The following is a 12,082-nucleotide window of genomic DNA, read 5'->3' on the forward strand; positions in this document are numbered from 1 at the left end:
GGTCCTGATGGGCTCCCCTCAGAATTCTATAAAATATTGCCAGACGAAATTACACTGACACTTACACTTCTTTTTAATAATTATTGGACAGGTCAGAACATACCATCTAAAGAATTCACTGAATCTACTATAATAATTATACCAAAATCAGGGAAAGATTCCCTATTGTTAGAATCATATCAGACCAATCTCACTTTGAATATTGATTATAAAATAATTACAAGCATCATCGCTAGAAGACTTCAGCAAATACTAGAGGGGGTAGTCCATCAGGACCAAACAAGCTTCATGAAAGGGCGATCATCTAGTTTAAATTTGAGGAAATTATACCTAACAATAGCAGACGTATGGTACAATAAGAAATATACCAGGGAAACAAGAGAATCAGACTTGGCAATAGTAGCACTTGATGCACATAAAGCATTTGACTCTATAGTCTGGGACCACATATTCACAACATTAAGTAAATTTGGATTTTATGGAAATTGTTACAATATGATCGAGTTACTATATAAAAAATCACAAGCATCCCTAATTATAAATAAAAATAAAACAGCATGCTTCCCCCTCTTGAGAGGGACGCGGCAGGGATGTCCTTTATACCCTTTAATATTTAATCTTGCCCTTGAGCCACTGCTTAAAATTTTTAGAACAAGGTTACCAGGAATAAGTATTCAGAATAAAGAAGTTAAAATAGCAGCATATGCAGATGACCTATTAATTTTTACCAAACAATCATCAAAAACTTTTCAATTAATTTGTCAGTTAGTAGAACAATTCGGATCATTCTCTGGTTACCAAATTAACAAAAACAAATCAGAGGTACTATGGCTACATAAAAATAAAGATTTAGATAGACAAACTTTTAAAGAAATAAAACAGTCATTTGTTTATCTTGGACTAAAATTCTCTGAGGACCCAGAAGATATATATTCCTTAAACTTGAAGGAAGCGGTCAGGAAATTCTCAGCTACTCTTAAAAAGTGGGAGACTCTCCCCCTATCCTTATATGGCAAAATTAATTTATTAAAAATGATAGCACTATACCCAGGTTTATTATATATTTTTCAAAATATCCCTCTGTTATTGAAAAATTCAGAAAAAAAGAAAATCAATTTAGCTATCAAAACATTCCTGTGGGGAAAGAAGAAAGTGAAATTAAGTTTTAGGAAGTTATCATTACCAAAATCCTGGGAATGGCCCTGCCCGATATAGGAGCTATATAACCTAGTGACTACAGGGGAAAATAGCAATTGACTGGATGTTAGATTAGGGACATTTCTCTATATTAGAGATTGAAAAACAACTAGGCAAGCCCCTCTTTCTGAAAAACATTCTTCATATGGAAATTAGTAAACTCCCTCTTTACTTTAGGAGAATGAAGGTACTTAAAGACTCAATAATAGCATGGCATAAAATCTGTAACAAATTGAACCTGAAATTTTGCAGTATCCAAATATCTTACAATCAAGGGAAACCAAGATTTCAACTAGGGTTCTCAACAGACGTTGGCTCAAGTTGGGAAGAACATGGGTTAACTAGGTGACATATATGTGTAGTGTGATAGGAGCGCCTAAAGGTGGATTCCTGCTGCTAAAAAAGTTCTTCCCTCAAAGAGAACTAAATGGTGGATAAGAAGAAAAAATGGGGTTTATTTAGCAGCGCTAAAAAAAGCTAGGAAATGATGATACCAATCTAATTTATGTTTTATACAATCTATTTTATTTAAAAATTCTTATAACACATAAAAACAACAGCAAATGCTTTCCTAATTAATAAAGGGACGTCTCCCTTATACAACACTTATAAAAACAGACTAGAACCATATAATCCTAGAATTTCAGGTATAAAGGAATTAATTCTATAGATAACATATGGCAAGCAACAAATTTCTAAGATAAATGGTGAATTAAATATTTAAAAGGCACAAATGTATCATCCTAATAGCTTTTACAGTTCTTCAGTAACAAATTCAGTTATAGAAGTTACACAGTTACTTTCCTTGGACATATAATTGGCTCAGGTGTGCTGGATAGTTAAAAAGGCAAAAAACAGCCAATATTCTAGATTTAGGGTGCCAAAAGCAATCGTGGTTAATGGAAATGGTTAATTTTAACAGATGAATACCTTGATGTCTTTAAAGTTCAGTTTGCGTGTTTTAAAAAACGTAGTGCAAATTAGTGTAGAGGTACCTTAATCTGTCCTGGTTGCAACCGCTGATTATCTTCACTGTGAGGGATTCACAGACTGTTTGTTCCTGGTGCTTCTGATAAGTCACCTGACCTTCTCTTTGATTCAGAGGTCAGGGGTGATGATCCTTCTGGTGATGTAGTTATCCTTTTTTTTGTTTTCCTTTCTTCTTTATATTGGGCTATAAGAAGAAAGGAAAACAAAAAAAAAGGATAACTACATCACCAGAACGGATCATCACCCCTGACCTCTGAATCAAAGAGAAGGTCAGGTGACTTATCAGAAGCACCAGGAACAAACAGTCTGTGAATCCCTCACAGTGAAGATAATCAGCGGTTGCAACCAGGACAGATTAAGGTACCTCTACACTAATTTGCACTACGTTTTTTAAACACGCAAACTGAACTTTAAAGACATCAAGGTATTCATCTGTTAAATTAACCATTTCCATTAACCACGATTGCTTTGGCACCTAAATCAGAATATTGGCTGTTTTTTGCCTTTTAACTATCCAGCACACCTGAGCCAATTATATGTCCCAAGGAAAGTAACTGTGTAACTTTATAACTGAATTTGTTACTGGAAGAACTGTAAAGCTATTAGGATTGATACATTTGTGCCTTTTAAATATTTAATTCACCATTTATCTTAGAAATTTGTTGCTTGCCATATGTTATCTATAGAATTAATTCCTTTATACCTGAAATTCTAGGATTATATGGTTCTAGTCTGTTTTTATAAGTGTTGTATAAGGGAGACGTCCCTTTATTAATTAGGAAAAGCATTTGCTGTTGTTTTTATGTGTTATAAGAATTTTTAAATAAAATAGATGTATAAAACATAAATTAGATTGGTATCATCATTTCCTAGCTTTTTTAGCGCTGCTAAATAAACCCCATTTTTTCTTCTTAACTAGGTGACACAAATGGTAAATAGGGAACAGAATAACCTAAAGGTTATAGACTTTGAGACGGCCCAAGAACAATTTCATGTAGGAATATACACTTTTACGCATATACAACTAAGAGACTATTGCTCAAAACTTATAAATTTATATGGGACAGACTGGGACTACCCAGCCTTATTACCAGTTTTTAGCGCATACAAAAATTAAGAAATACTCTATCTCACTTTTATATAACATTATAAAACAGACAGAATATGAAGATCCATTAGCTAAACTTACACTTAAATGGAAGGCTATGCACTTTCCTAATCTGACATCAGACATCATATTAAAAAGTTTTAGGGTAGTAGAAAGAGCTACACTAGCAATGTCCCTACGTGAACGGCATATTAAAATATTATGGATGACTTATATAACACCAGAAATAATGTCTAAGTGGGGAAATGAGCACAATAAATACAATTGTGAGAAATGTAAAAAGGTTAAAGCTAATCTAATTCATTGCTTATGGGACTGTCCTAAACTGCAAAGATTCTGGAGAATGGTTTCATTTTGGGCCAATAAAATCTGTAAAATGCAGTTGTTACTACAGGCGGAACACGTTATATTCCTAAGTTTTAAGAAAACAGAAGCTATAGAATGTAAAACATTCTTAGCAATGCTTATAATTTTAAGTAGAAACCTGGTTCTAAAAGGGTGGAAAAGTGAACGGGCACCCTCACTCAAAACATTGAAAAATATAGTACAGAAGCAATTTTTGATTGAGCAAAATGATATTTGGGCTAATGTTGAAGTAAATGTTAGCAGGTTTTTTGAAAAGTGGAAGTTTTGGATTAAGAACCAAGATAGAGAGTTCCAAAGGGATCTCACCACAAAGTTTGAAAACACATTATATATAATGGAAAACAGACTTAGAGAGGAATGGGTATGAATAATAAAAAAAAAGTGCCAACCTCCCTTATATAATCGCTGTTTATTAGCTGATTGCTGATATTGTCCTTTTTTATTTCTTCTTTCTGTATTATGTATACATTACTCCGTGGATGAAAACTTATAGTGAGAGTAAGTAATATTACAATTGCACTTGGCTAAATATTTTATGATTTATGACAAAGTACATGTCTGTATTACTATGTTAAATTACTAATAAAAATTAAGTTGAAAAAAAAAAAAGAATATATAAATACCTATATTGTGGGGACTAAGAAAAAAGGTAAAAATCCTGAGTAATAAGGATCTAAGATCTCTTCTAGCCAGAAATAAGGCCTTATTAAATTTTTTGTTACCCTAGAACGGCAGAGATTGCACAACACTAAAGATATATGTAGAATATTTTCTTTTATACTCTTCACTAACGCACCTATTTCACTCTTATTTCACTGTCTCCCTTTTTAACACATATATGGAAAAATATCTAAATAAAAGTAAATCTACTTCGCCAAACATGTCTTCTAGAAGTAAAAACCAGGAAAAAGGGGGCGTGTCCGGGCGACAGCCATGCTTGGTCGTAAAAACAGAAGCTCCTGATATCTCATAGACAAACCTACAATTATTTGAAATTATATTGCTAATTTATCCAAGTATTGTACTGATACAGCCTTATGAAGCATTGCCAGTTCGATAGATTCCTCTATCAGGCCATTCACATTATCTGGGGCTTTGATCAAGACTGTTTGGTAGCTGAGGAGGCAGCCTATTACAATCGCTAACCCTCGGGCAATTCAGGAATATCAAGTTTTAGACACTCATCACTAATCTGTACAGAACATTGTCGGTCAACTGAAATGGAGGCCGTAGAACAGTGGGAACAGAGGACCCAGATACTCATTGATCAGCACTTCGCCGATCTGCAAGAAAGTCTAAGATGTGTATTGACACTGGCGGAGCAACATGTGCTGGGGAACTATGCCCCCCCGCAGAGACAGAGAGCCGAGACAACCGCTTTCCTGGAGGATGTGCCTTCTTCAGCCCTGAGTACTTCGCAGCAGCTCTCCTCACGTGGGAACCAAGATCGGAAGATGACTGGACATTTGACTGCCCACGAGAAGAGGAATAGCACGGAGTCCAACTTACTTCCTCGCTCCTCAGCCCTTCACCCGCCTGACATAACGCCGCACATGCAAGGGATGAAAGATGTGGGGAATTATCAGTTTACCATTACGTGGCTCATCACTAACGGGGGCAAGACTGGGACACTACTATCATGGATCCCACGCTCCAAACTGCCGCGGTTAACGCACAGAAGACACAAGACACTGCAGCTGTTACAGCCCTCAAGAAAGCCACAGATGGACAATATTTGGAAACAAAGTTCTATTTTACATGGTCTCTCACCCTACAAGATAACAGCCAAGCCGATGAAGGTGTCTGCTGGATCCGGGGAAGGCGACCTCCGGGTATGTGGCGGGCACTCTTTACAGCACATATATTCAGCAGCCGTCGGCGAGTACATTGGGATACACGGCAGAGCTAGAGGACCTCACTTCTCTATTCCTCGGAGATCAACACTGACAGAGGAGTTCAATATCAGAGCCTTCAGTTTCACCTGTCTTGCAGTGGCTCCCAATCTTCTCAACACCAGTGGCTCCCCAGAGAGGTTATTGTTTGAGTCCAGGGTGTCTCTCAGAAGTGAAATTTTTAAGATAGGAGTCAGGTAACTTTCTTTCACCATATCCTCACTTACTGTCAACTAATGTGTGTGATTGGAACTATCCTGATTATTGCTCTTCTGGCTGAACTGTATACTTAAGCTTTGTAAAACCCACCATCTTTATGTCTTCAAGATGAGACCCTCTCCTAAATGACGCTGTCAAGCTGATGTCACAAACTTTTGTATGTAGGGCCTCAAAATTGTTATTAGAGCTCCAGTGACTATATGGTTCCTGAATCCTCTAGTTCACCTATAAATTGTTCATGATGGTTATTATGCATGTAGTAGTTTAAGGCCATAAATGTCAGTATAACTAACTCGGCTAGAAATGCCATACCAATAGAGAACAAGTGTATATACTGTTCTATGTTGGTTGGTAATCTGACCTACCTAATATATTGCAGCCCAGCTCTTTGACCCATGGACTAAGGGTTGATAGATTTATATAGAACCAGTTGTTAAAAATTCTGTCTGTGAGTCTGTCTTTGAGTCTGAATTAGGCAACACAATGTAGATAAGTCTAATGGTCAGCACAGAACTGTTTAGGCTAGATATTTTGTGTGTATACATATCTGGTTTTGATACAGAAAATATGCAGCGACTGATTCCTATGTACCACGCTAAAATGTCCCTTATCTTTATCCTTATATACCACGCTAAAATGTTTTTATTGTCTACATATCTATAATTCTTTTACAGGATATGTGATATCATATGAGATCCTTACTATACTCCTAGCATCGATCCTGAACCAGTGTACCTACTACATATACTCAATAACATATCTACTCAGTATAGAAAATGCCTTCATCATGTATATATATATATATATATATATATGTTGATATACTCCCACGGTCGCTTATTAATAATAGCTGTTTATGGTAACTGGAAATGTTCTATTAGATTACTGAGATTAAGTACAAGGACCATATAATATGACCTAACCACTTTACTCTGTTTTAGGGGCCCAACATCTGCTCTTTAGTTTTCAATGTATGGACGGATTTAATGTTACACCACTCTACATGAAACTCATTTGAGTCAACCTATCTTCTGTTCTAGCTGACATAGAGCATCTATAGTACCCAATTCTACCGGCAGACATTTAGTTTACCACTGCATAGGGTAGCCCTTAATCATGTAATATCACGCACTCCTGCCCCCTATTACCATATACCATACAGTTGCCCACTCCTCATGATAAGTTTTGCTCATAGTCATCCCTTAATCTGGCAGACCCATAGAGTGATCTCTTCTCGAGCGCCTTTAACAATATTTCTCTCCCTATTCCCTATCCCTTATTTGAGGCCCTTTGAGTTTTCCATCAAAGATAGGAGCTTATCTTCCTTACTATACTCCTAGCATCGATCCTGAATCAGTGTACCTACTACATATACTCAATAACACATCTACTCAGCATAGAAAATGCCTTCATCATATATATATATATATATATATATATATATATATATACATGTTGATATACTCCCACTGTCGCTTATTAATAATAGCCATTTATGGTAACTGGAAATGTTCTATTAGATTACTGAGATTAAGTACAAGGACCATATAATATGACCTAACCACTTTACTCTGTTTTAGGGGCCCAACATCTGCTCTTTAGTTTTCAATGTATGGACGGATTTAATGTTACACCACTCTACATGAAACTCATTTGAGTCAATCTATCTTCTGTTCTAGCTGACATAGAGCATCTATAGTACCCAATTCTACTGGCAGACATTTAGTTTACCACTGCATAGGGTACCCCTTAATTATGTAATATCACACACTCCTGCCCCCTATTACCATATTCCATACAGTTGCCCATTCCTCATGATAAATTTTGCTTATAGTCATCCCTTAATTTGGCAGACCCATAGAGCGATCTCTTCTCGAGCGCCTTTAAAAATATTTCTCTCCCTATTCCCTATCCCTTATTTGAGGCCCTTTGCGTTTTCCACCAAAGATAAGAGCTTATCTTTAGACTTCCATAATCTGCCTTATGATCTGAACTATAAGCCATATTTATAAACTTATCAGCTTATTATATTGACATACCCCCGGACACGCCCCCCCCCCTCCCTCAATACTAAAGCAGCTCTGGTCTGCTGTCTACCCCTTATGTTTTTCTTTACATACTACTTCACACTAAACTTTTCCACTATTAAAAAACGAGATTTCTTCCTACTAAGTTCATTCACATATTCATTGGTAGAGTCGCAAGATGACCAACAGATACGTGTTCAGAAAATGTTATAATCTGGTCACTTCCATGACAAACCTACAAATTGGTTCTAGTATATATTGTCTATGTTATCTACCTTCATATTCTATGTACTCTGTAAATTATCTGTTGATGTTAATGAACATTATTTAATCTGTTATATTTGCCAACAATCTCAATAAAAATTATATTAAAAAAAAAACAAAAACAAAAAAACAGGAAAAAAAAGGGAATAGATTCTCACTAGAACCCCATTGGGGAGTAATTGAAGCGAGTAATATACAGAACTCTAATAATAAAGATTTAATTAAACAACTTGATGCACTTTTCACACCCAAATTTGACCTAATACAGAATAACATAACTTCACTAACACTTGAGGTGACACAGTTTGCAGCCAGACTTACTTATACAGAGCAAAGAATTTCAGATATTGAGTATGGAGCCGTACAGAGAGAGAGGTCCTTACGCAATATGGCAGCTCAGATTGAAAATATGAAAAATAAATTAGAGGACCTGGAGAATAGGGCTAGAAGAAGCAATCTCCATCTCATTGGTTTAACCAAAGACATCCATGAGAAAGACCTTAAGAGATTTGTTGAAGTAGATCTAATGGGATTATTAAATATCAAGGTTGAAGACCAAGATATAGCTATCGAGAGAATACACAGAATAGGACCAGAAAGGGGAGAGGTGGGTAGTAATAAAACCAGTAGACCAGTTATCATGAAACTATTGAACTACCAGGATAAGGTTAAGATTATGAATGCCTATCGGAAGGCAAATGGTGAGCTTAACAATAAGGGAAGAAAAATACTATTGTTCAATGATTTCTCATTAGAGACCTCTAATAAAAGGTGCCTTATGGCGCCAATTTGTACCAAGTTGATACAGGAGGGATGGAGAGTTAGACTTTTATACCCAGCTAGGCTTAGTATTCAAACTAAAGAAGGAAACAAGATATTTACTGAAATAACTGAAGTTAACCAGTTCTTAAAGAATCACATTGACAGTCTGGAGAAATAACATCTATGGAAAGTTGCTTCACTCTAAAATAATGACAGTAATGCACATATTTTTTATTTATGTTTTTAGAAATGATATGAATGTACAGAATAAAAATGAGGGAAGGGATTCGGGTCTTTTTTTTTTTTCTCTTCATCCCTCTCACTTATCCTGTCTGGCCTTCCCTTATCCTCCCCTCCCCTCTTCCCCCTCCCCTCTTCCCCCTCCCCTCTCCCTCCCCTCTCACCCCCCCTCTTCCCCCTCCCCTCCCTCCCTCTTCCCCCACTAAGGAAGATCTTCAAGGGCTTAGTGTTAGGTTATTAAGGGGGGGTTGGGTTAGATTAGGGGTTTGTGGGTGGTGGGTTGTAATGTTGTGGGGGCTATTGTATGTTTTTTTTTACAGGCAAAAGAGCAGAATTCTTTGGGGCATGCCCCGCAAAAGGCCCTTTTAAGGGCTGGTAAGGTAAAAGAGCTTTTCAATTTTTATTTTAGAATAGGGTAGGGCATTTTTTTATTTTGGTGGGCTTTGTTATTTTATTAGGGGCTTAGAGTAGTGTAATTAGCTTAAAATTGTTGTAATATTTTTATAATGTTTGTAAATTATTTTTTTATTTTTTGTAACTTAGTTCTTTTTTTATTTTTGTACTTTAGTTAGTTTATTTAATTGTATTTATTTGTAGGTATTTGTATGTAATTAATTTATTGATAGTGTAGTGTTAGGTTTAATTGTAGATAATTGTAGGTATTTTATTTAATTAATTTATTGATAGTGTAGTGTTAGGTTTAATTGTAACTTAGGTTAGGATTTATTTACAGGTAATTTTGTAATTATTTTAACTAGGTAGCTATTAATAGTTATTTAACTATTTAATAGCTATTGTACCTTGTTAAAATAAATACAAAGTTGCCTGTAAAATAAACATTAATCCTAAAATAGCTACAATATAATTATAATTTATATTGTAGCTATATTAGGGTTTATTTTACAGGTAAGTATTTAGCTTTAAATAGGAATAATTTATTTAATAAGAGATAATTTATTTCGTTAGATAAAAATTATATTAACTTAGGGGGGTGTTAGTGTTAGGGTTAGACTTAGCTTTAGGGGTTAATAAATTTATTAGAGTAGCGGTGAGGTCCGGTCGGCAGATTAGGGGTTAATTAATTGTCAGTTAGGTGGCGGCAACGTTGGGGGCGGCAGATTAGGGGTTTAATAAATATAATATAGGGGTCGGCGGTGTTAGGGGCAGCAGATTAGGGGTACATAGGGATAATGTAGGTTGCGGCGGTGTGCGGTCGGCAGATTAGGGGTTAAAAGAATGTATTAGAGTGGCGGCGATGTGGGGGGGCCTAGGTTTAGGGGTACATAGGTAGTTTATGGGTGTTAGTGTACTTTAGAGAACAGTAGTTAAGAGCTTTATGACCCGGCGTTAGCCCAGAAAGCTCTTAACTCCTGGCTTTTCTCTGCGGCTGGAGTCTTGTCGTTAGATTTCTAACGCTCACTTCAGCCAAGACTCTAAATACCGGAGTTAGAAAGATCCCATTGAAAAGATAGGATACGCAAATGGCGTAGGGGGGATCTGCGGTATGAAAAGTCGCGGCTGCAAAGTGGAGCGTTAGACCCTTTCCTGACTGACTCTAAATACCAGCGGGGCGGCCAAAACCAGCGTTAGGAGCCCCTAACACTGGTTTTGACGGCTAACGCAGAACTCTAAATCTAGGCGTTAGTTAGTTAACTGTCCCTTTAAGTATTTGTGAACTTTTATGTCCCTTTAATGGTTAATGTTTTATTTATTTTTAAAGAATACATTGTGTGATCTCAGAACACTTGTTTGACATCTGAAATAAAAGATTACTGATTTTATTTTATTTCAACAGTAGTCTATGCTGTTTGTAAGTATTGTTATGTTGTAATATACTGAATATTCATAATCATATTTCATTTTTTTATCAGCGTCATCAAAACATTTCTTGCTTGACTCATTTAAATGTAAAGGGGCAGTGAATAGTCCTTGTGTTTAGAAACATTTGTCATGAGCATTTATAATGCTGTTATTTTCATACAAAGTACAGTTTGTCTCAGTAACACATTACTCCTTTGCACAGTAAACAATGTTGTCACACAAAGCTACATGCACTAAGTTTTAACAAGTTCATGTGTAATCTGTTCTGCATTTGAGAAGAGTCAGACTCCTGCTGTAAGACCTTTAGAATGAATGTGTTACAAGTGGAGAGAATTAAGTCATTCATATTGTTACTGAGGGAGTAATGCAGCAAGAAGCCTTTCCTTCAGATCACTGCGTACCTTATTACTTTTGTAACCTATACATGGAGTGTCAGCTGTTATTTCAGCAGCTGACAGTATTTCTGGTGTAGCATCAGCTGTGTTAGTGTTTCCTGAATATTCCAGAATGAGCCTTCTGGTCATTTACAAAGGTTTTTTTTAACTCCCCTGTTACTAAAAACATTTCATTGTTGTGTTAAAAGCCACAGGTTCTTGCAGTTTTTCCAACTGTATGATGTACAATAAGAAATATCAAATTTACTAGCACAATTTATTTTTCCCTTTCATTAAAAGCACAATGTATTTTTACCAATTAATATATTGAAAACGAGGGAATTGAAAACGAGAGAAATCTCAATGTATCCTTCCTGGTAAAATATTTTATAAATAAATAATAATTGATATATTGGTATATTTTATATATAAACCATGTACAATTTTTCAAATGTGCAAACTGTTTTAGTTACATAAATATACTAAAGCACGTTCATTATCAGGATTTACTTCACATTTTAAGCTCATTCAAAACTTTGCTGACCTGATCACTCAGTTTTACAAATAAGTAAATCAAACTGAAATAAAATAGGTAAAAAATATTAGAGAGTTTATAATCTTATAATTCTTATTTTCACCAGAAACTTCTTATGCACTTACAGATGAATAATTGTTTTACTGTATTTTAGCTTTATTTACATACTTAAAAGTGTAAATAAAAAAAAACAATAACTGAATAATTAATGACAATGTTTTGTTTTAATCCAAAAATATTTGTGTATCAAATTTTAGTATTCTTTGTTTGACAACAGTTTTTTAGAA

The sequence above is a fragment of the Bombina bombina genome, chromosome 1, assembly GCF_027579735.1.
Source record: "Bombina bombina isolate aBomBom1 chromosome 1, aBomBom1.pri, whole genome shotgun sequence".
Classification (NCBI taxonomy): domain Eukaryota; kingdom Metazoa; phylum Chordata; class Amphibia; order Anura; family Bombinatoridae; genus Bombina; species Bombina bombina.